This window comes from Leptonychotes weddellii, chromosome 10 (assembly GCF_054177405.1).
Source record: "Leptonychotes weddellii isolate Sample4059 chromosome 10, ASM5417740v2, whole genome shotgun sequence".
Taxonomy (NCBI): Eukaryota; Metazoa; Chordata; class Mammalia; order Carnivora; family Phocidae; genus Leptonychotes; species Leptonychotes weddellii.
Window position 1 is genome coordinate 7048269 of NC_138378.1, and position 24791 is coordinate 7073059.

The following is a 24791-nucleotide window of genomic DNA, read 5'->3' on the forward strand; positions in this document are numbered from 1 at the left end:
TACATGTTGCGTTGAATGAATGGGCTTCCTTGTGGGGCTGCTGGGGACAGGAGATGCACAGGAGCCTGCCTTGGAACAACGAAGGGAGAGCCTGCCAGTCAATGAACTGATTCCGAGGAAGACAGCCAAGAAAAGGCGGTGACCTTGGATCCCACCTAAACCTGGAAACTGGCCCTGGACTTCTCAATTATATGAGCCAATTATCTCTTTTCAGTTCAAGCTGATTTGAATTGGGTATTCTGTCACTAGCATCAGAACAAAACACTGTCTGCTCTTCCAAGCGCCTGATCCCTGTTCCAGATACTGATGGAGGGAAGGGGAAGCCGGGGCTCTTGGGCCCGGGTCCTGGGGAGTCGTCTGTGGCCTGTCTGACACACTGGTGGAACTGGCTTTACAAGGGAAGTTTCAGAGAGAAGGTGGCCTCGTAGGATGGGTAGGAGTTGAGTAGAAGGACAGGTACACAGGGACAACACAGCTAGAAGAGCATGAGTGTGATGTGAGGCAGCCCTCCCCGCCCCCCTCTCATCTCAGCCCCGTCTAAATGCAATCATGGCTTAGTTTTATTACACATTAACAGGAGAAGTGACTACTCACAATGTTTGATTTCCCGGAGTTGTCTGAATATCAAATAACCCACCTCAGTTTTACAAATGTGCCCAGAAATACACAGATCTGCACAAGCTTATGCAGTGGGACATAGTTTGCAAGCGTCGCAAACCAACCAGAGGCAGCTTGAGTCTCTACTGCTGAGGACCTGGTTATTTGCACTGAGACACTAGGACATACTTGGCAACTGCAAACCAGAGGAAGGTAGATTCACGTCAACGGAAAAGGAAACATTTATATATTGTATTGTTAGGGAAATGGTGAGTTGCAGACCACTGTATCTAGTGGAATGTCATTTTAATTGGTTGTATGAGAAGCAGTGACATTAAATGCCTGCCCACTTGGGTTGTATTAGAGTTCAGTACCTGCTCAGCACCTGTCTAGCACAAACTAGGTACAGGAAAAAAATGAGGGATATAATTATTATTATTATGAATTGCAAGGCCCATTTAGAGATTTTTTTTTTTTAAGAAAACTCAAACTCTCCATTCTACACACCTCATCAGTATGGTAGATCCAGGCCTAATATCTGTCCATTCATTCAGTGAAGCTGAAATAATAGGAGGCTTCATACCCCAGTGACCAAAACTCATTCTAGTTGATGAGATTGAACTTGAAAAAAAGATTAGAGCCATTTATTCCAAAGATAATTTAATTTACATGTGTTGCATTTACATGCGATGGATTGAATTCTCCATCCTATCACAATAGGACAATTACCAGAATGTGTTCCCAGGTAGAATTAGTACTAGGTTTCATAGGGACATTTTCTTCCCCAAACATGTCCTGTCGGATCAAAAGGGCAAAGAGCCGAGCACAAAGCTAGTAGAAAAGTTCTGTTTCTCTATTTCTGTACACATGAAAGTCTCAAAGCTTAAGAGCAAAAAACAAAAACAAAGAAGCAGAAACCTATTTACCAGTGACTTCCGGTGACATTCAACCTCATTTACATGGAACACAAAAATAAATAAATAAATAAATAAATAAATAAATAAATAAATAAATAAATAAAGGAAAAGAACTAGATTTCCAAGGTCCTGATTATTGGATTTTCTTAATAAAAAGATATTCTATTTAATACAATAAAAAATTTAATATAAAGAAAACATTCGGGAAATAGCCGTCCCTTCAACTTATTCACTGCAGTACCGTGAATGTAGTTCTGCAGGCCAGCATGATTTGACTGTATTTTTAGAAAGCTTATTTAGGAACAAGAATGCAATAACACCAACATCATGTTTCATGGAGAACATTACACAGCCTGGCTCTCTCTTTCTTCCTCAACCCTTTGAAAGATTACCGTAGTTCATGAAAAAAGGGGCATCTTAATTGTCTCCAGAGAAAAATAATGAAAAAAAAAAAGTCTTATTTAACAATGCAATACTTTAAGGGTGAGAAGTCATTTGGTGAGATACCTATCAGGGAAGTTTCCACCCTCATTCTTTATTGCTGCAAGGCACTCTGAGTCTTAGTCTCAACACCCAGTGCAGGGGACATGAATGGATGCTCATTGACACCACAGCTGGAAATACAAAGTAACACTACATTTTCGGAGGATTTAAAATTAGGTCATCTTGAGTACATGGAGAGAAAGGTTGCATTCTTCCTCCTTTTTCTTTTTTAACCTTACACACTTTTATATAGTTTGGTTTTTCTCGTTTATAAAAATCATAGTAATTTCACATTAAGGAGTAAAAAAATAGATGACCCCAAACCATAAACGTTTGAAGTACAGCTATTTCTGCTATAACGAGACATGGACATTTCTGAAAAACCTCCCCATCTGCAATTCTTTTGGGAAAATCGGCTTATGGGACGACCCCTCAAAACGTATGCTGCTTTCTAAGCAAAGGAATCGCTCCTCTGAGAGGCAGCTTGGAGGCTTAGAGGCTGGAGGTTTTGCAAGGGTTGTTTAAAAAAACACACACACAGGAAAACATTTGGTTAGAAATGCTGTCTTCAGAAGTCCAGGCTATGCAGATGGAGCGTAGGCTCTTCCCCAAGGGTGTGCCCTGCTGGCTGTGTAGCCCCGTGAACAAGAGCTGGTCCAGAGCTGTACAAGGTGGGGATGCACCTCTCCGGGTAGAGCCTTTGGTGCCTCTGCCAATTTCTTATCTTCTTAAACTCTAGCTGGAAGAGGCTCTGCTGTGCAGTAGTTTACTGAGGGCTTTTCCCTGTCCTGCTAAAGGTTATAATTCTACTCCTACTATACTGGGCTTCCCTTGCCTAGGAAAAAGAAAAGTGGGTTGTTTTTTTTTTTTGTTTGTTTGTTTGTTTTTTGCACCAACGCACTTTGATATTAGAATAAATCATTCTCCAATTTATCAAATGCATCTCAACTCAATGTGAATACGGAAATGGTGTTTTAAGTAGAACTGTCTACCATATCTGATAGTCTTGTTCCCACCTTTTCATTAAATAGGTATCCTTGAACCCTATATATATTAAAAAAAAAAAAAATTATCCAAACCATCCATTTTGCATCCTGCGACTATTAGGAAAGTTTAATAGAGTCATGGAACACCAAACTACGGGAATATCCAGCCCAGTTTCCTATGTTAAGAAGCCAAAAAATTGGTACCCGAGTTCACACAGCAAGGTGTTAGCTGGCCCCTTCGTCCCAGGACCTGAACTCCATCTCTCAGAACCTACTGACCAGCACCTATTTGTTCTCCACGTTTGTTCAAGTTCAAGGTCACATTCAAATTGCCTCCTAAAACCATGGCGGCCAAGTGGGGAGCAGTCTTTACACATGCACATAAACATGCTAAGTTTGATTTTTCCAGAGATGATAAACTTACAAGGTTTGGCCATCTGAACAAATAAATGGAAAGAACATTTCTTCAGCTTATCATCAAATACTTGTTGATTTTGAGGCACAGTCTATAACCTCAAAGAGCTTGTGTCTAAGACAATACAGTAAGGGCAAAGCAGAGGAAATCTGGGTGCCCTGGGATGACAGGAAAAGGGCATCAAAATCTGAGCAGGAGGAGTGACAAAGGAACATAGCAATCAGGTAGGAACACAGATTAATCCCCAGCCGTCTCCCCCGGGGTCACAGAGGTTCTGGTAGCTCCGCATCTTAGTACATCTCTCAGACTACCTCCAGCCCGCAGGAGGGCTGCAGGATGTCTGAGGTCAGACTAGGTGTCCTTAGTTGCTGCTTCTAAATGTTAGACTCTTGAGATGCCTGGATGTGTGTGCACTTGCGGCTCTGGGAATGATACACCCAGGGAGCCCAGACTGTGGTCAGTGCAAGACAAGGCTTGGAGACAGTAAAGGGAACATGGAGGCTCAAGGCTGGTTGGAAAGATCAGTGACTAAAAATCAGAATTTTAGAACCAGAAGGGAATTGTGTTCTTTGTTTTGTTCACTGAGGTAGTCTCAGCTCTCAGAACAGTGCCTGGTAAACAGTAGATGCTCGGCACACTCTTGCCGAGGGAAAGAATGAATCCAGTCAATGATGTGAGAGAGCTGGCTCGAACCAGCTTGCAAAAGCCAAGTATTACATTTCAGGCATTTTTTGAGCTGGTTGTTAAATGCAGCCATCAATAAAAATTAAATTACACAAACTTACAGTTAAATAAACTGTGTATATAACATATGCAATTGTACAGATGTTATTCAAGTCATAACAGATGTATTACTCAAGACTCATCACTTCCTGGGTATTTTACTATCATCTATGCTCTGAAATTATTTGAGTCGGTTACATCTACCTGGTAGAAACACTGTAAAATAGCGTGTTTCTCTATGTCATTTCCCAACTCTGTGTACACACGCACGCACTGTTTTTCAGAGAGCCAGTTATTAAACATTTGCGAGCACGTGAGTGAATCCAACCCATAAGGGTAAAGAAGGGCTTGCCAGCCAAATAGGGAGTACAGACAGGCTGTGTGTGGTCTGTGTGCACCCCATTTCCCCACTTCTCACCTGGTTGATGCCTACCTTCCCTTCAGGAGTCAGCTCAGGAACCCCTCAACATTTTCCTGACATCTCTTCTCCCTTAATGACATCTAGTGCTCCTACCAGATATCTCTAGGTCTGTTCTTTTTTTTAAATTTATTTTAAAGATTTTATTTATTTGAAAGAGAGGGAGAGAGAGAGTGTGCACGCACAAGCACGAGTGGGGGGAGGGAAGGGGCAGAGGGACAAGCAGACTCCCTGCTGAGCGGGGAGCCCCACTTGGGGCTCCATCCCAGGACCCTGAGATCATGACCTGATCTTAACAGATGGATCCACCCAGGTGCCCCTCATGCTCCATTCTTACTCTCATCATCTCATTGTTTTGTTGATACTGGAAAACGGTGAGTATATATTTTACCTCCATATCCCCAGCACCTCACTAGGGCCTCCAGCGGCTTCACAAATACAGACCGGATGAATGAATGCATGAACAAATGAAAGAACCCCACTTTTGCCCAGGTAGCAGGGAATAGTTTTCAGAAATCAATCCTAGTCAACCCAGCAAATGAGAAGCACCGTTAGCCCAAGGCTGAATTCCTGTGGAAGCTCTAGGTCCAGGTTAAATTAACTTGGCTTTCACTGGCTGTGGGGGATGTGCTAATAAGACTCTGCTCCATCCTACTTTGCTATTCAAGTGATGAGCTGCAGCAAGGCCTCAGGGAAAGATCTGCCTACATGCAGATGCACAATTGGCCAGGACAGTCCAGCAGCAGGGGAGTTCAACTCTACCCATTTATTCATTCTATTAGCAGTGTTAGCTCAAGATCCCACCAGGGAAGAAAGACAGGCTTCATGAAAGTCAAACAAATGCCGTCTTGTACTTGAACACTTGAACTTTCTCCCTAAACAGAGGGATGCACATAGGTCTCTTCCTAACCCAGGCTAAGTGAGTACTGATGCTGCCCCGTGGCCGGAAATACTCAACCAATCAATGGTTGTAACTGATAGGGTTTCAAAGGCACAAAAACACTATGTTGCTGGGAAGAGAGATTGACCATAGAGTCAGAGACCATGCTCCAGTTTAGGCTATGCTCTACAAGAACCATGGGGTATGGGACACATCCTCCTCTTATCTGAGCCTCAAGGTGCCCTTTCTCATAGAACTTCCCTTTTAATGAGACAAACTAAACGCATAAAAAGTAATCAGATTGCGGTACAAAAGAATGAGGTCCTGCTACCTGCTACCACATAGATGCAGCTGAAAACATGATGTCAGGTGAATGAAGCCATTTGCAAGAGACCATTATGTTGTATGAATCCATTTATACGAAATGTCCAGAAGAGGTAAATCCAGAGAGAAAGAGAAGGTAAATTAGTGGTTGCCTATGGCTGGGCAGGTGATGGCTATAGGAGACAAGTTTCTTTTTGGGGTGCTGAAAATATTCTGGAGTTGATGGTGGTGATGGAGACAACTCTGTGAATATAGTGAAACCGCTCAAACTGTACAGTTTAAAGGGTGTATGGCATGGTATGTGAATTATATCTAAGTAAGCTGTCCTCAGAAAAATAAAATCAGATAGAAGTAGGTGCTATCCAGACTATTAAAGAATTCATGATATAATAAGTTAGTGGGTGATGACTTCTGGTCAATCAGTCCCAGGGGAAGTGACATTTAAGCTTGAGTGACACCTGGCCCAAGCATGGTCGCCCATCATTATCATTGTCAATAACAAAGACAGATCCTTTTAAAGACCTCCCAAGGCTCACAGTGACGGAAATGCTGATTGCCCAGGCCCTTCTCTCATAATGACGGGCAAAACATATCAACCCTCTTGGGAGAGAAAAAATTCTAATGACTGCTATTTATAGCTTCTTGGTGAGAAAAACAAACAAACAAAAAACTGCCCTCCTCACCACCAATCACATTTTTGGTGTCTGTATTCTTCATTTGGTCTGGCTGACACCTGTTGCTTAAGCACTTCTTTTATGAGTGGGAGAACAGGAGTACAGAGCAGTGGTGAGTCTCAGCCAAAATACACCACCATATTGTCCTTCTCTGGAGTCCAACTATTTTACGGCAGAGCATTGTGTTTGTCGAAATTGAACAGCACGACAGGATGTAGCTGTCTGCTGCTATGGTGGATCATGAATACCATATGCTGTGTCTGTGACATCGGTCTGGACCCATTCAGAAACAGGCACACATCATCACAACAGCAGGTTAGTACTTCAAGAACTCACTCCCTCCTCCTCAGGCTCTTAAACTTGCACAGGTTGCTCCTTCAAGTAACTACCGCGGCGGTGTGGCAAGAGCAACTCTGCGTATGCAAATCAGATCGTAATTTTCCATCTCCTCCACCTGGGTCCTGAAGTGACGGAACCAGGACACAGTTTTGACAATGAGATTCAGCTGTGAGTCAGAGCCTCCTCTCTGCCAGGATGTCTGCTCAACCTGACAGACTTCCAGAGCTCATGCAGTTCTGAGAGTATCCTCAGTTTAGGTATATATAAACCAACTTATTTTCTACAGATATTTTAAGCACAAAATGTGGGCAAAGTTGAGTCAGAGGGACAATTCAAGAGAGAAATAGTAAAACTGTGTTCCAAAAAAAGTCGGCATCTCAATGTCTCCTTTATTCCACTCACCACTCAGCTTTGGTAACACCACCCTCCCTGTTCACTGACATTCTCCATTGGGCTTCCTGAACTAAGCCTTCATCTTCTGCCTACTTATTCTCCAGTGAAAAGAATATTTGAAAATAGGCCTTACCTACGCTTTCCAGACCCTGGGTCAACTGTTCTCCAACCTTAGCAAGCAGAAGAATCATCTGGAGGGTTCATTCAAATGCAGATTCCTGGGGTCCACCCACCAGGAATTTGCATTTCTACCAAGTCTCCAGATGGTTCTATCTTACTGGTCCACAGACCACACTTCGAGAACCACTGTCCTATGTCCTTTGGCCCAATCATGCTGGGGGGAAGAAAGTTTTCCACTGTGGTAAGAGCCCAAACTTGGCCAAAAATTGGGAAAAAGTCTAGAAGCTGCCACTAATTATTGCATGACTCTAGGCTAGTTATTTAACCTCCTTTACTCCTTACTATCTCATCAGTAAAAAAGAGAGAGGAAAAAATAGCTTCTACTTTGCAGTTAATTTTAAGAACATCCATGGCTTATTGTGGGGTTCCATAAATTTAGCATTATTGTAATTAAGCCCATATCAATCAAAATATTGTCTTTAGCAAGAGTTTCTGAAAAGGGTCCTAATAGGAACATTCACATCTTTTTAAACCTAAATATTTGATACTGGACTGTTCCTGGCTTCACAACAGAAGCTTTAAAAAGTATTCAGGCAACAACCATAAAAAAAGCTACCCAATTAAATAAAAAACACAAATATGTTTAGAGAATACATTTAATCACCTGTTCCTAGTTAGTACACAATGCATTCAATGAATAAGTATGAACAAAACTCTTAGTGTGGGCACATGGAATAACTGTAGGAAAAGGAGAAAATCCACAAGCTTTAGAGTCCCCCTAAAACAAAAGTCTCCCTCTCCCCCACCTTGGGGAGCTTAAAATCTCCAAGGCATCTCTACCTATACATCTGGTAGCATTTTGCTTAGTACCTAAAAGGGGGTGGGAGGGAGGTCCACCTTTTGTTTATGATCCATTTCTTTAAAACTTGTAATAAATTGTATTCTTTCTTCCCTAGTACTGATATATTTTTATTATGTTCAGGAAATACACAAAAGAATATAAGGTAGATTTGAAATAAGCCCTATACACATCATCTAGGAAAAACAAAAGCAAAGAAATAAAGAGAACTTTTAACGTTAATAATTACCTTCCGGTCTTTTTTTTTTTTTAATGTGCATACATAATGTGTATTTAACACAAACTGCATGACTGTGGATATGTTGTTATGACATCCTCTTTTTTACATTTCATATATTGTGAATAGACCTTAACGTTCCTAAACACTACTATCTTCTACATGGCCATTTTAATGTCTGTGTCACAGCCCATCCTTCTCCTGTGCCATACTTTATTTTCTCATTTCCTGAACCATTTCTAATTTACCAGATGAGATCGTAGAATTAAAATTTTTTTTTAAAGATTTTATTTATTTATTTGACAGAGAGAGACACAGCGAGAGAGGGAACACAAGCAGGGGGAGTGGGAGAGGGAGAAGCAGGCTTCCCGTTGAGCAGGGAACAGCCCGATGTGGGGAGCTCGATCCCAGGAGCCTGGGGTCATGACCTGAGCCGAAGGCAGACACTTAACGACTGAGCCACGCAGGTGACCCAACATCGTGGAATTAAATTCTGACCCAATCTCCTTCCTAACATTTTTTTTCTGCTAACCACAATTTTTATTCTGGGACCCACTCTATCAACAACTATTCCAATAACCAGTTTTTAAACGAATTTTAAAATTTAATTTTAATTTACATGTCAAATTGGATTTTAGAGTGATTCAAAAATTACTTTTAAATGCTACAACATCAGAAAAGTAGATGAGTTGATAATTTTGTTTTTATTTTTAAACAAAGCTGTCTTACCTTCACACACACACACACATATATATATATATATATACTATACAACAGACTAATCTGTAGCCATTAAAAAGAAAAAGGTAGGCCTCTGTGAAGTGATGTTGAAACAATCCTAAAAATAAGGAGCCACAATTACTTATCTATACATGCTCACAGGGAAAGCTCTTCACTGGGATGGGTTTAAGTATCATCTATCCACACTGTGATGATTCTCAAATGCATATCTGGAGCTCCAGTCTGTCCCCTAAACCTCAGACTTTTGTATTCACCATCCCATGTCCACCTATGTGCTTAGTAGGCAACTCTCATTTAACACGTCCATTCCTGAACTACCGTTTCTCACTGTCCACTCCCTCCAATCTCTTCCCCTTCTAGATAAATGGCTCTTCCATTCTACCTGTTTCTCTGCTTAAAGCAGAAAAAGCCCCGTGAGGCTACCTTGTTTACTCTCTATCCTACAGCATTGCTTATCCATCAGCAAATCTGGTTTTTCCAATCTTCAAAATGTGTTGAGAACCCCCCACTTTTCACCATGTCCAACCCGCCATCTTGGTCCATGTCATGGCACTCACCTAGATGTCAACATGGCTGAAATAGCTCCCTAATGTGTCTTCCTGTTGATACTCTTATCCTACCTACCCGGAGTCTTTTCCAAATAGCTGTCAGGGAGATCCTTTTACAAGTGAAGTCAGCATATCTCACCTTTCTCAAAACCTTCAAATGATTTCCCAACCCACTCCAAGAAAAATCCAAAGTCTTTATCACACCTACAAGGTCATATAGTGCCTGGCCTCTAGTTACTTCTAGACCAGACCCCCTATTCTCCCTCTCCCCACTTTATCTGCTTCAAAATCATAGCCTTCTTGACCTTGAACATGCAAAGCATAAAACAGCCTCAGGACCTTTGCACTTAAGGTCCCCTCTGGCTGGAACAATTGGCCCTCAGAAATTTTCAAGGCTCACTCTTTACTTCCCTCAGCTCTCTGCCACTGTATCACCCCATCAGAGCAATAAACCTCCATCGTTCTCTCCTGCTTTACACTGTAATGTTCTTTGTTCTTCAGAGCATTCATCAACTCTTGATATAGATTTATATGTCTATTGTTGATTGTCTGTCTCATCCCCCACAACAATGCAGCAAATTCTTTGAAGACAAGGACTATTTCTTGTTCTCTGCTGTACTCCTGCTTCCTAGAACAGGGCCTGCCACAAGGTAGATACTCATATTTGTAGAATAAATGAATGTATTAATAAATAGATATGTTTTCTATCTAATAAGTGATAACATATTCTGGAAGAATACAAAAGAATCTGGCAAAGACTTTGCTCCTGAGAAAGTAAAGTGGGGGTCTGGGGTGATAAAGCATGGGAGAGAGACTTATATTACACTGCAGGTCCTCATGCAGGATTTGCATTTTACATCATGCACAAATCCAATTCTTAATCCAAGTCTCCTTTTGATACTAAATGCATCTAAAAATAAATCACAGCTTCCTCCCTCAAATACACCCTGTCCATTCACTAGTTTAAAGAATTCTGTAGCTCTGAATAGGGTACTGAGGACTACGTGTAAGAACAGCACTCCTCCAAGATTAGGCTTGCACAGAGCAAACATCTCTCTGCTTCCAACACTTAGCTTTACAGGTCCTCCCCCTCCCCAGCCCCTACCCCTTTGGATCTTCTCCAAATGAGACTTATGAGAAAATGAAAACCAGAAGAAGTTAAAAGGAGACGAAAAAAGAGTTCTCAAGGAGGCTAAAACATAATTTCAGATCTCTAGCCAGAGAAAAGTACTTCAAATATCTCATGAATAGTAAATATGTTTTGAACTGAATCTTAAAATGTTAGGTTTATTCTTATAAAATCCAGACCAAATGTCTCCCTTAAAAGAGAACAGTGGTCTTAGACAATACTTAAAAAAAGAAAAAAAAAGACATAAAGATCAAACATGTGTTTGTGGAACATGCACTCTATTTACCAAGTCTGACAAATCTCTATTTCTGAGGTTTATCAAACACACTGTAAAGTTCTAGCAAATATATCTTGTATGGTTTGGTGCTAGGAGTCATTTATTGAGATAATTACATTTGCTGCATTCTGTGGGGTTCTTTCTGCTTGATGAAGCAGATTCATTTAATCAATACAAACTGCTTAAAATGCTAATTGGTACGCTAAGTGGTGGTAACCAATCCCTCCTGAACAGAGATGCAAATGCTGTTGAAAAAGTTCTGTAATCACTGTGGGGCAACCACATGGTGCATGAGAAGATGTAATTCATTCTCACGGTGGTGTACAGAGGTGTACAGAGAAGCTCTTGTGCCCGCCTTCTTCCACCTGCTGGACAGGTACTCTTCCCTTTGTGTGGGAGGAGGAATGATTTCTTAAAACGGCCTAGCGTTCTTCACATGTTGTTGCTTTCCTAAACCCTGTAAACATAGACCACTGATACACATGTAAAGAGTGGTTAGTGTCCAATATTTAGACAATGAGGGAACTATGCACGCATTGACACTCTGTTCCCAACAGAGGAGTATGCTCACTGCTCGGCTTATGTCTTCCCGATACAGAACATCAAGGCATGCGGTCCCATGCTACGCTGTCTCTAGCTCTTGTTCCCTTTCTTCCAGGGACCAAGGAGCCAGATCCTCAGTTACTTTAGAGCAGTGGTTCTCAAAGTGTGGTGCCTGGACCGGCAGCATCAGCATCACTTGAGAATTTACCAGACATTCAAATTCCAATGCCCCACCACAGACCTGTGAAACACTGGCAGTAGAACCCAGTGACCTGTGGTTCAGTAAGCCTTCCAGGTGACTCTGATGCAATCTGAAGGTGGAGAAGCACTGTCCCGAGTCTCCCTTCCCTGACTCTCTCGCCCTTTCCCCCCGTGCCCAGCCCACAAGCACACACTGGGGCCCTAGAAGTCCTCAGTTTTCTACCTACATAAAGTCCCCAAATTTGATCCTCCCTGTCAGTTCCCATTGAATCCATGTCCTGGGCTTGACATTCCTCTCCTGACTCTTCACTTACTAATTGTGAGCTACTGAGCCTCAGTTTCTCCCTCTATGAAACAGACCTAATAGTGCTCCCAATGAAATGCAAAGTGCTCCAGTATTTTGGAGGCAATACAGCAACACCTATTTAAATTTAAAAATAGTTACAACCTTTAATTCAGCAATCCTGCTCCTGGGTTTAGAAAATTCAGTTAAATAAAGTAACATTCAGAAACTCAGTTAAAGTTAACATACATAAGAGCATGTATATGAGGATGTATGGTGTAGAACTGTTTATTAGTGGCCCCCCAAAATCTGATATTACCATAGATAAGCTTAATAAGTTAGTGTCACATCGAGACCCTAAAATATCAAGCATTCCATTTAAAAGAATGAATAAGAGCAAGGTTGGCAACCTTTTCTGTCAAGGGCCAGATAGCAAGTAGCTCTGCAGGCTATCCAGTCTGTGTCAAGCCAATGAATCAACTCTTGTTTCAGTGTGAAAGCAGTCATAACAACGTATCAATGAATGGGCATAGCTGTGTTCCAATAAAACTTTACTTACAAAAACAGACATAAGCCAGATTTTGCTCATGGGCCACAGATCGCTAACCCTTGGGTCAGACCTAAGCTATATGTCTTTTAAGTACTGTATTTCCATTAGGTATTTACTATTAAACAAGAAAACCAAGGGGGTAGTTTTAAAAATGTTTAATAGGATCACAATTTTATAATATAAACAATGGCTTCCAAACACCCATCTTACATATATATATATCTGTGTGTGTGTCTATCTATGTGTGTCTGTAGATATGGATTTTTGTATAGGATTATATGGATACAGAGAAAAACATGGAAAAAGGAATACAAACTTCTGAACAAAAAATTTAGGAGTTGCTAAGGAGGGGAAAGGAGGGATTGAGATGCATAAATTATGAAGAGAGAAAATACTGTAGTACTAATCATCATCTATATGATCATATCTTTGCAGTTAGTTAAATTTCACATACATGTGTTTCTGTAAAAATAAACAGGATTCAAAAACCAACCCCTATGTCTTAAGAGAGCTGTGAAAATTAAATGAAATACAGCATTCAGATCCTCAGCACAGAGCCAGATGGAGCTACTCATTCCAATTTTAATTATCCCTCTATTAGACTAAGCCCCTTAACTTGGTTAGCTGCTTACACACTCCCTAACAGCCCTTCCTCTCCCCTTACCCCTTTCAGTGGATTCTGTACTGAATGTTCTTCAGTTCTTTCACTTATTGCATCCATTTGTATGCTCTGGGCATCACCTTTAAGTCATGCCATGGGCTGGAAACTTAAAAATGAATGAAACACAGTTCCTCTGCTCCCCAGGATTTTATAGTAAATGGCCAGAGAGCCAAGGGCCAGCTTTAGTCATGTAGCCCGCCATCTGCCTCCACAATGGCACTCCTTCCTCTACAAAAGGGGAACAGACTCTCATGTCAGCCGAGTTCTCCTTCATGCAGGTGGGGGGAGGGGAGAAGATTTCTTGTATGTGTGTGTGTCACACGCCTGCAGTAGGTGTGTGTGCAGTAAGATGCGGGTCAATGACTGAGTCACTAAGTGAATAAGAAACCTCTATAATGTCTCACCCCCCCTTTGCCATTTTATCCTTTCTTACTCTAAGTCAATGATAATAACAGCTCAGGTTGATTTGTACTGAGTAGGTGTCAGACACTATGTCAAGAAATCACTTGTCTTATCCCACCTGGCCAGGTAAGTATTAATAAAATCCCCCTTTATCGAGTGAGGAGCAAACACTAAGGGTGGTGAAGTCACTTGCCAAAGACACTGAGTCAGCATTTACAACCTGGCCTCTTTATTACTCCAGAGATAAAGTTCCTATCACAACCCAGTGTGTTCTAGAAAGCACTGAGGATGTTACAAAGGCCTTAAAAGATGGGCTCAAATCCTGTTCTGAATGATAAAAGGCACCTGAATTTTATTTCCAAACCTCAGAGAAATGGCCAAAAGTCTACACTGCTAGGAAAGGGTAATGTCCCTGCCGTCTTGAGCAACAGAATCTACCAGTGATTCTACCAGGCCCTCAGAGCCCCACTGTCCCAGGGGCCTTCTCTCAAGTGGAAATTAGCAATCTGCCAAACATGTGGTCTTCCTTGGCTTCCTAATGAAACCCATTCTCATGGCAGTCTGATCCTGATTCCAGCTCTGACAGATGTTTGGCATAAACCACCAAAAGAGCTGTCTTTACTTCCTCTAACCCCTCTCCCTTGTTCTGACATTTGCAGGAAAAGTGATGGGTATTCCCATCGTCAAAATGTTACCGAGGTATCACAGAATATTACTGAAGTGTCAAGGAAAGAGAGCACGCAGAGGCTTACTTACTGAATGCTACAAAGAAAAGGAGAGACAGAGAGACAGAGAAAAGAAAAAGTGGGTAGGAGAGCAACACTGCTTTTCTCTTAAGGAAAAATGCAGCAGAGACACTACTTGGTGTACAGAACTAGCTAAAACAATGCCTCCATTGTCAGCCCCAGCTTTGATAAAGCAGACTGTTAGTGAAATCAACCATTTGGGGCCAAATTTCCAAGTGAAGCATTTTGCTGAGCGCCAGATGCACTCAGATGGTTATTTTCATGGGGAATGAAAGTGATTTGCATCAATTTATTCAGAGCCATCTGAATTCTCAGCCACATGCATAAAACAAAATCACTGCTCCCTTTGCTTCTGGTAACTTTTTATGCCTCCTTACTAAGGAAATCCTCTTCCTACCCGTACATCAAAATTGATATCCTCGGGGACTGTTTTCCACAACCTCTTAAAGCAGACTTGCTTAAAACCTGTGCCCTGGAGTGGCATTAAGAGGGAACTGGATTTGGTACTTGGGCTTCATTTTTCCTTTTCTCTATGCTCATAAAATGACCTATTTGGCCCCCATTTTTGTTCATTCAACAAACATTTAGCAAGTCCTGTGCCAGAACCTGAGCATATTACAGACACATGGAGCCTAGCCTCTGCCCTCCAGAGGCTTCCAGCTTCTAGTGGAATGGCCAGTTACTCGGTCAGCTTTTGAAGCTAATGCACGAGGCAAAAATCCCATAGGGTCAGACTGAACTCAGAGGCTCACCTCAACAGAAGCAGGTGCTTTGGGGACAAGATGCAGGATACATGCTAGAACTGAGACCAGGGAGCAAAGGAGTGGTTCGTGTTTTCTGTCTTATGCTTACTCCAGGCACAAATCTACTGAGTGGAGTGGTGGGCTGGTGGCCCAGGTGGGACATGTAGGTATGGTATACTTTGTTTTGTTGCACTCCAGAGTGGGTATAACCACTCTGGGCATATTTATGGGGCCCTGCTGAGTTCCAGCCCCTGCTGGAGCCCCACACCTAAGGCAGAGGCCTGACCTCACAATCTGATGCTGCCACGCATGCACAAACAGTATTCAGCCTCATCACCTGATTTCCTGGAGTTGCCCGTTAACATCCCCACTGCTTCGGTGTGAGTCTCTTTCTCCTGGCTTATCCCGTGCCAGATTGTGTGAGTAAAAAGGGAATCATTACGGTAGCTCACATTTGTTGACTCTTCCTATGTCCCTCCTAAGTGCCTTACATGTACTAACCCGTGTGAATCGCACCACATTGTGAGGCATAAACACTATTATTATCACTCCCGTATGACATATAAAATAAACAAGGCAAAAGGAGGCCAAGCTACATAGCTTGGAAGTGACATTCAATTCCAGACACACTGACCCATCAATTTCTGGCCCAGCCTTCATGCAGAACCTGCTATCTTTAGAACAGGTTCTCAACCTCCCACTGTTGACATCTGGGATCAGGTTACTTTCTGTTGTGGGGGACTGTTCTGTGTATTACAGCATGTTTAGCAGCATCCCTGGCCTCCGACCCTGGGCCCTGTGTTAACAACCAAAATGATTGCAGATATTGCCAAATGTCTCCCGGGAGGCAAAATTGCTAGCCACTGAGAATCACTGGTTTAGGGTGACCATACATTTCAGTCTTCCTGGCTGAATCCTGTTTACATCTGTTATGCAGGCCATTACTCTTCATCAGGGCCAACTTCAAGGGCAGATGACCTGTGTAGTCACACAGAGCCCCATGCTTGATTTGATCTTCTGCCATCACCATCTTGAAAAATCTTAGCTTTTGAACAAGGGACCTTACGTATTCATTTTGAATCAGGTCTACAAATTACATGTCCAATCCTGCTCTTAAGAAGGTTGACCCTGACTCTCAAAAGCTCCCAGCTTGGAAAAAACTCCTATGGTAACCCTACTGATTATATGTAATAGAGCCTTTAAAAGCTCACCGTGTGATTTTTTTGTGTTATTGATTGAAAAATACAAAAGTCTGGTTTGCTCTTCTTTTTTTTTTTTTAAGATTTTATTTATTTATTTGACACAGAAAGAGAGCCAACAAGAGAGGGAGCACAAGCAGGGGGAGTGGGAGAAGGAGAAGCAGGCTTCCCGCTGAGCAGAGAGCCCAATGTGGGGCTCAATCCCAGGACCCTGGGACCATGACCTGAGCTGAAAGCAGATGCTTCACTGACTGAGTCACCCAGGTGTCCCTGGTTTGCTCTTCAGTAACAGGCTGCACAACTGGTTTTATTCACCAAGCAGCATATTCATGCTTACACATTTTGCATTTTCCATCATAGATTCCCTGATGCATATCCACCCTGACATTCTCCCCAGTAAGAGCCAGTCTTTGCTACCAGGCAAATGGCCATAATCTTCCATAAAAAGATGTATCAAGGACACAGATGTCTTGTCAAAAATATAAGGGCAAGAGGTTTGTTCCCCTAAACCAGGGGTTACAAACTTGAATGCCTACATGGGTCATGCAGGTAACAGGAATCAGTGAAGTCTTCTGGTTATTGAGACGACAAGAAACGATAAGAGCTATGCAACCCTGAAGGGCATTAATCCTCTCAAAATGGTAGCTGCTACTCAATTTTAACTCAAGCAGACACGGTGTTACCAGATATTCTCATTTTTCCCAAAGGTACAGCTATGTATTTTATGTGAAACCTCCCATTGCAAATGCTGGGAACTAATTTAATTTTTAAAATATCGCCTGTGCCAATACCTTGTAAACCAAACAAAAAGTGGTCTGCATGCGCTAGCTCCCAAGACCTGTGCTATCATCTTTGGCCATCTTAACTCCTTTTCCCTGCTCTGGTCATCTGGGGACTCTCCCAAAGTTTCCTTACTGCCTGAAGCTGAACCAATAGATAATTTTACCCCTCCCCCTGGCTAGTCACATAGTGGAGAAGGAATTGTATTTCATGCTTGGATGGGTTGATAAATATTTGGGTAGGTACACAATATGTAATCAATTTCCAGTTCCGCAAAAATAATCGACCGGATCTCCCTAAAATATTGAAACTCGCGTAGTTGGTGACAACAGTCAATCCTGACATCCCCTTTGAATGCATTCTCTAGGCAATATTCTGATTGTCAGATTCTGGTCATACCCAACACCTTAATAGCATGAAAAAAAAAAAGAGCCATACAAGGCAGAACACATCTGCTGGGGCAACCAAAAGCTGAAACCCCTGTTGAATGATCTCTTAAAATCACATAAACGGCCTCTGGTTTTGCTGACAGGCATCTGGGATTATTGCTTTGCCTTCAGTAAACTCCAAGGAGAAAAAGCAAATCCACATGGCGTAGAGGAGAGGGACTGATTAATAATATAAGCACATTTGTGTCTAACACCTAAAACCAAGGTGCAGAGGGATTATCGGTGAACTACAGCCCAAAGGCCAAATCCTGGTGGCCTGTGTTTGTTTGGCCCAGAAGCAAGACTGGTTTTTACATTTTTAAAGTAAAAAAAGAAGAGGAGGAGGAAGTCAAGGAGGAAGAAGAGGTGGAGGAGGAGGAGAAAGCAGCAGCACCATATGTGGCCCACAAAACATAAAATATTTACCATCTGACCCTTTACAGAAAATGTTTACCAACCCTTGGTGGAGATGGATACATCCCTCATTTCCTAACTTCTCAAAATCGATTAAAAATGGCACTGAAATGATCCGACTTGTCTCTCCATCCCCAACACCATCCCTGTCTCTTACCACCATCGGGCTTTCCATGGGCTGCCTACTTACAGAGCTGCCATCTTAAACATAGTACTAGTGTCAGAGTTTACAAACAAAGCTACAACCTGTTAGCATCATTCCTTTCCCTGTAGAGACACAGCCACCAGCTGACCATGACCATGGCTAGGTCACAGGAGCCTAGCTACAAGGAGGAATTGCATAAGCTAGGGCAGCACTTAATAACCAAGGAAAAGGACTACTAAAATGCACCACTGCACGTCGCAAGTTATTAAGTTATTATAAGAGACTGGAAAGGACCTTCTCCGAAAACGACATTTCCCCCCTAATATACGGAAACAAAAGTCATAGCAAATTTAAGGAAGAAACCTGAGTTTCATCTGTTTCTGTCCTATCTTTAGAGTAAATTCCTGGCAGTACTATTGCTGATAAAGAGATAAGTGAATTTAATTTTGATAAATAAGGACAAATTGTCCTCCAGTGAGATCGTAGCAAACTGAACTCACAGGATTATACCGTTGCATGCACTGAAAGGTATAAATCATAACTCCTTATCGAAATTTTAAGCTTCTGTAAAGATTCAAAAGGGTTTTTTTTTTAATGTTTATGTTCTCCATAAGACTTACTACAATGCTTTCTTTGCAAGCAGTAGATGGGTGTTCGCTAAAAGGTTTTTGAATCATAATTATTATGCCAGGATATAAAAAGGGTTTATTTGGGAGGGGGAAAAAAGCTGATAATTGCTTTAAGCAGAACACAATAAACAAAGAAACGAACAAATTAATTAAATAATGAATAAATCAATCCATAAGTTAACCCAATTAACCAGAGCCCACAAAGACGAGAAGAGATAAAACCTGATTTTTTTGAGGGGGAGTGGTGGGAACAGAGAGGCAGGTTGAGCTGGGAGAAGAGTGTTTATATACATTAAAAAAAAAAAAAAAAGATTTAAAAAAACCCAGCAGGGAAGAGCTTACTTCAGTGTCTGAATAGTAATGAAATTGATTCTATGATTTCTTTGATTCTCTATTTTAAAAAAAATGGAATAGTTTATGGCTTTTTAAATTAGGCTGAGTAAGAATTACTGTGGTTTCCAGAATTGTGGAAGAGTGTCACTTGAATTCTACAAATTCATTACATTTTATTTGCAAAACCAAGTTTGGAAGTGAACCTATCAATTAGGCAAACAAAAAAAGATGTGACAAAGAATGGTTCAGATGAACTCTCAAACCTGGGTGCCGTCCAGGGCTCTAGAGCACAAGGGAGAAGTTGTGCCCTGGGGCTTCAATGTCACCTGGATGGAGCCTCACTTGCAGCCCCTAGGGAGAGCCTGCTAAATTAGTCTTTCTCCATCTTGTCACTCAATTTGCCTTGAAGGAAATTCTAAAAACGACAGGCCCAGGAGTGGAATGAGGAACATCCCACACACCGCCACTCCTTGGTCCAAAATTAGACTTTGTCACAGACACTGATCTCCAAGGTGGCAAAAATAGCAAAAGCTGCTCGGGGGAGTCCCGAGCTGTCCCTGCAGAGTCCCTGCAGCTTCTCCAGGAGGCCAGCTGGTGGCTGGTGAGCAAACAAGTTCTTGCTGCTCAGTCTCATTCAATAGTTGGTCTTTCCCTCCCTCCTGACACTCCAGCTACCCCAGCCTCCAGCACTCACTTAGAGTACAGAATAACAACACACTGCATTTAAAAAGCGAGAATGTTCGAGAGGAATTTTGAGATATAATATTGCTATTTGGTGCCAACACTACCCAAAGAAACGGGATTTCTTGTAACCGTGATCTTCTTAGGCGTACTCTAAGTTGATAGATATTTCTGAAAGGCACTCTGATATTCAAGGTAATTTGCAAACACTAAGCCAGGTCTTAGTGGGGACATATGAGGGCTGTAAGAGCTTTCACAGTCTCCAAGGGAGCAAGGCACTGTAGCCAGAGGTAGAGGTTTAGGAATCAGACAAAAGGATCTCCCATTCCTGGCTCCAGTAGTAAGGAGTTCCGTGGCTCCAAGTAGGTGACTGAACCACACTGACAGTGAGTTTTCTCATGTCTCTGATAGAGACTGTGATTCCCCCCAGGTCAAAGGTCATGAATAATACTCTTCTGAATTGTGAGCCCGATGAAAGCTTGAGCCTTACCGTCCATTCACCACTATATCCTGGAGCACAGAGCAGAGCACGTCAGGTCCTCAATGAACATTCTTGAATGAACAAATGAATAGGAATGAATGAATGAGTCTGCCATCCAGTTAAGGTAGTGATGAGAGAAAGAGCAAGTGAAGTGCTTGGCATATTATAGGAGGCTTGGTAGATGGTATTGGCTGGCTATGATGGAAGAGACTAAAGGAGGACAGCAGATGGCCGGTAAGTGCACGGTATTATCAGCAAAACACCCTCAAGTAGGAAATATTTACAAAGGTAAAATCAAAGCACTAAATAAATACTATTCCGGAAGTTTGTGCAGTGTGGCGACAAACACCAAGATGGCGGCCTCCAAGGTCTATTCCTCCAGGTGTTCACACTCTGTGTGGACCCCTTCCCTGACTACAGGAAGGACTTGTGACCTGCTTTTAATCAGCAGAGTGGGCGACAGGATGTCACTTGCATGGTTAGGATACACAGGATTGCATGGTTTGCAGTCTGCAAGGAAGTCAGTGGTGTGTTGGGGGAGCCCACGCAGTAGAGAGCTGACAGTGGCCTCTGGGAGCTAAGGATGGCCTCCAGGTCACAGCCAGCAACAAACTGAGGCACGCAATCCGACTGTTACAAGCAACTAAACCCACCAATAACCCCGCTCGCTCATGAGTAGATCCTTCCCCAGTCTAACCCTGAGATGCGCCTGAGGCATCTGAGCCTTGTGAGAAACTTAAGCCACGCCAACACTCCTGGCCCACAGCAACTGTGAGATGGTAAATGTGTGTTGTGTTATGGTGCATAGTTGTTGAAAACAACAGGCCAGACATTGATCGTCCACAGCATGGGGAGCCAACACGCAGAGAAGGACCACTTGCGGAGAGTAACAAAAGGGGGAGGTAGGGACTGTGGGGAAGTGAAGCCCCCCAATCTGCCCAAAGAGGGCAGACAGGACTGGGCGAATCTGATTGTTGTTGCCTTGTGGGGGTGTGGGATCAGTGCCGTCAGACCTTTTCACTTTTTAAAGATAGCATAGAAATCTGAGTTTTACGTGAAACCTCTCAATTTTTAAATGCCGGTCACTAATTTGGTATTTTTAGAACAGCAAGCTAATCTCATGAAGGACAAAGAAAACAGGCTGTGAGGAGAAAAGTGGGGGCTACCCCAGGACACCTCCTCCAAATTTGAGTCCCATGACTTCCAAGCTGGTGGCCTTGGGCCTCCCATACAGCAGTGGTTGTAGGGTTAGAAAGCCCTAAAAATATTACTTGTTACAGAGCAGAGACAAGATACATATTTAGTGTTATGGATATCATTATTGTACTCGCTTCCTACGGCTGTGGTAACAAATTACCAGGACTCGGGGGCTTAAAACAACCTAAATGTATCCTCTTACAGCTCTGGGGGCCAGATGTCCAAAGTCAGTTCACCGAGCTGAAGTCAAGGTGTTGGCCGGGCTGGGTTCTTCTGGAGGTTCCAGGGGAGAATGTTCACCTTCTCCAGCATTTAGGGGCACCCACATCCTTTGGGTCACATCTCTCTCTTCTACCTTCAAAGCCATCAGCATACAAACTTCAAATCTCCCTCTCTGTCCCTCTGTTTCCACTATCACATCACCTTCTAACTCTTACTCCTCCTGTTTCCCTCTCACAAGGACCCTTGTGATAACACTGGCTCACCTGGATGATCTAGGATAATCTCCCCATCTCAAGAGCCTTAACTTGATCACATCTGCAAAATCCCTTTTGCCACGTAAGGACACATTCATAGGTTCCAGGGATTAGGACACATCTTTGGAGCCATGATTCATCCTATCACTATTATCATTGTTGCTGGGACGGGACCCACAAGCCTCCTCTTTACAGCTGCTGGGTTCAGGTCACAAGTCTGATCCCAATGCACTTAAGGCTGTAACTTCAAACTGATACAGGCCCCGTGGGGAAGCATCTGTCTGTAGAGGCGGTCTTCGGAGTTTCACGACAGAGGCAGCCAACAGTGGGCCAGGACTTTCTAATGAGGCTAAGCCCAGAGATGAGCATCGCCATCTTTCTCCATTTATGACCTTGACTATCTCAGAGAAGCCAGTAGTGGTGAACACGCAATTCCAGGTTGAGAATATAGCCAGATCTACGTGGATCCGTTCCCAGTTACCGGAAAACGCAGTACTGTAACCCTGGGAGGGTGGGCCAGCAGGGTTGTCTTCATTTGCTTCATTGTCATGGGGTATCTCTTTTCTCCCCAAATCGGGGACTGACTCACGTACATTAATTTTCAGCATTTCATAATCCCCACTTAACGTCCCTGAGATTCAGATCCCGTTTTGAAGCTTACTCATTTCCATCTAAAACAGGATTTTGTTGCTTTAAAAATCATATTCATTTTATGGAACTCGTTAAGCATAGAGCAAATTAAGAGCAAACGACATTATTTTCCAGTTAAATTTGCAAAGGGATAATCTAAATGAATTACTCGTATTCCTGATTAATTTTTAGTGGAAGTAATGAGGAGGCTGTAAATGGAAAAACATGTACATATAGAACCTGCCTTTCAAGCACAAAACAATTTATGCTAATTGATGGCTTTACCAGTAAGGTAATCTTGGAAAAACTCCTTCAGATTCTTAAAGGCATCTAATGGGACAGCTAAACAATTTTAATGCAATGACATGTTGCCCTGTAAAGTTTCAAGTGACTTGAATTCTACTTTACAGCCATCTGTCTGCCTGTCTGTCTATCTATCTATCTATCTATCTATCTATCTATCTACCTATCTATCTATCTACCTATCTATCTACCTACCTATCCATCCATCCATCCATCCATACATCCATCCATCCATCCATCCATCTCTATAGCAATATCCAGAATTGGTAAGCATATGGGGAAATGAATACCAAGACTGCATTAGTTAAAAAAATATTTTGAAATCGGTGGGGAGAAAATCAAGAGAATATTTCATGATGTGTGAAAATTTCACAAAATTTGAATTTCAGTGTCCATGAATAAAGTTGCTTTGCAGCAAAGTCATGTCCACTGGATTATGTTTTTTACCTATGGTTGCTTCTGCACAACAAGGGGCAGAGTTAAGTAGTTGCAACAGAGACCATCTTACTCCACAAAGCCTAAAGTATTTACTGGTTGGCCCTTTACAGAAAGTTTTGCTGATCTCTGCTCTAAAATCCCAGACCACTGCATGAACAAGTCATTTGGGAATAATCTGAGGCTGCTCTGGGACAGATCATATTTCTGGCATGTTTTTCCCCCCTCTTTAAATCCAACCACTCCACATGTTTAAATCATAAATTTTCAAACTACCCTAATCTTACCATGCCAACCCAGTTCCTTTTGGTTTTGCAGATTTCCTTCCAGATGTGAAGCTTTATGCATGTATTTGCAGCCACGATGCATGATTTGCATTATTTAACTGTTGTGCGTTAAGATTTCAATCCTAACTCTCTGTGCAAGTCACAGTCCCTAGCACAATGCAATGAACAGCGGAGGTATTCCCAGAGAGCTATATACTCATGTGTATTTGTGTTTGTGCTGTCTTTATATATCAATGTCCATGAAGGTTGATCAACCAGAGATGGGAGATGCATGGCTCTGGGCAGGATGGAGTCTCTGGACAGGTTTCCCTTGGCCCACAAAGTATTACTGTTTTGTTGCTGGTTTTAACTAGAATTCATTTCCAACAGTTACAAACTACAAGATATTATATACAGACTCAAATCCTTGGCTTCTCTGGAAAAAATCAAGAGCCCAGTACATGGAGCCCATAGTCTCATCAACAGTCTTCCGGGCTTGGGCTTTTGACATTTCACCCCTCACCCCTCTTCTCTCTGGCCCGTTACCAACTGAAATGATAATGTCTGGTACAGCTATAAATATATATCTGTAGGTAGATCATCTACATAGTTGTGTCCACAGATATCCATATGCATCCAAATTGATTCTGATGAACATACTCATGACAGTGGACTAATGATGATGTCCCCTCCCCAAATTCATATATTGAAATTTTAACCTCCAAGGTCATGGGGTTAGCAGGTGGGGCCTTTGGGAGGACATTATGTCATGAGGGCAGAACCCTGACAATTGGGATTAGTGCCCTCATGAAAGAGACCCCAGAGGGCTCCCTTGCCCCATCCATCAGTGAGACAGAAAAGGTAGCCATCTATGAACCAGGAAAGCGGTGCCACCAGACACTGAGTAGGCCAGCACCTTGATCTTGGACTTCCAGGCCTCCCAGTGAGAAATAAATTTCTATTGTTGATAAGCCACCCAATTCTATGGTATTTGCTGTAAGAGCCCAAACTGATGAAGACACACACAAGTAATAATCGAGGCACAAAGTAGATAAACAGGGATGTCTGGTTACTGTGCTACCAGCTGGCTCTTGAGGCTTTGCAAGGATGTTATTAAATCCAAGTAATACACTGTTGAGTACAGGAGAAAGCCATCTGCTCAAATAATGCGGGCCATATTTTCAGCATAAAGATTCTAAGATTGCATTCTACAAGGGTATGCACT

The 24791-nt window shown here is 42.4% G+C and overlaps 1 protein-coding gene across 1 annotated transcript in view; it reads right to left on the reverse strand.

Moving 5' to 3' along the window:
• DOK5 (docking protein 5) overlaps positions 1-24791 on the reverse strand; it is a 134541-nt gene that overhangs the window by 8390 nt on the left and 101360 nt on the right. The gene's annotated exons all lie outside the window — the stretch shown is intronic.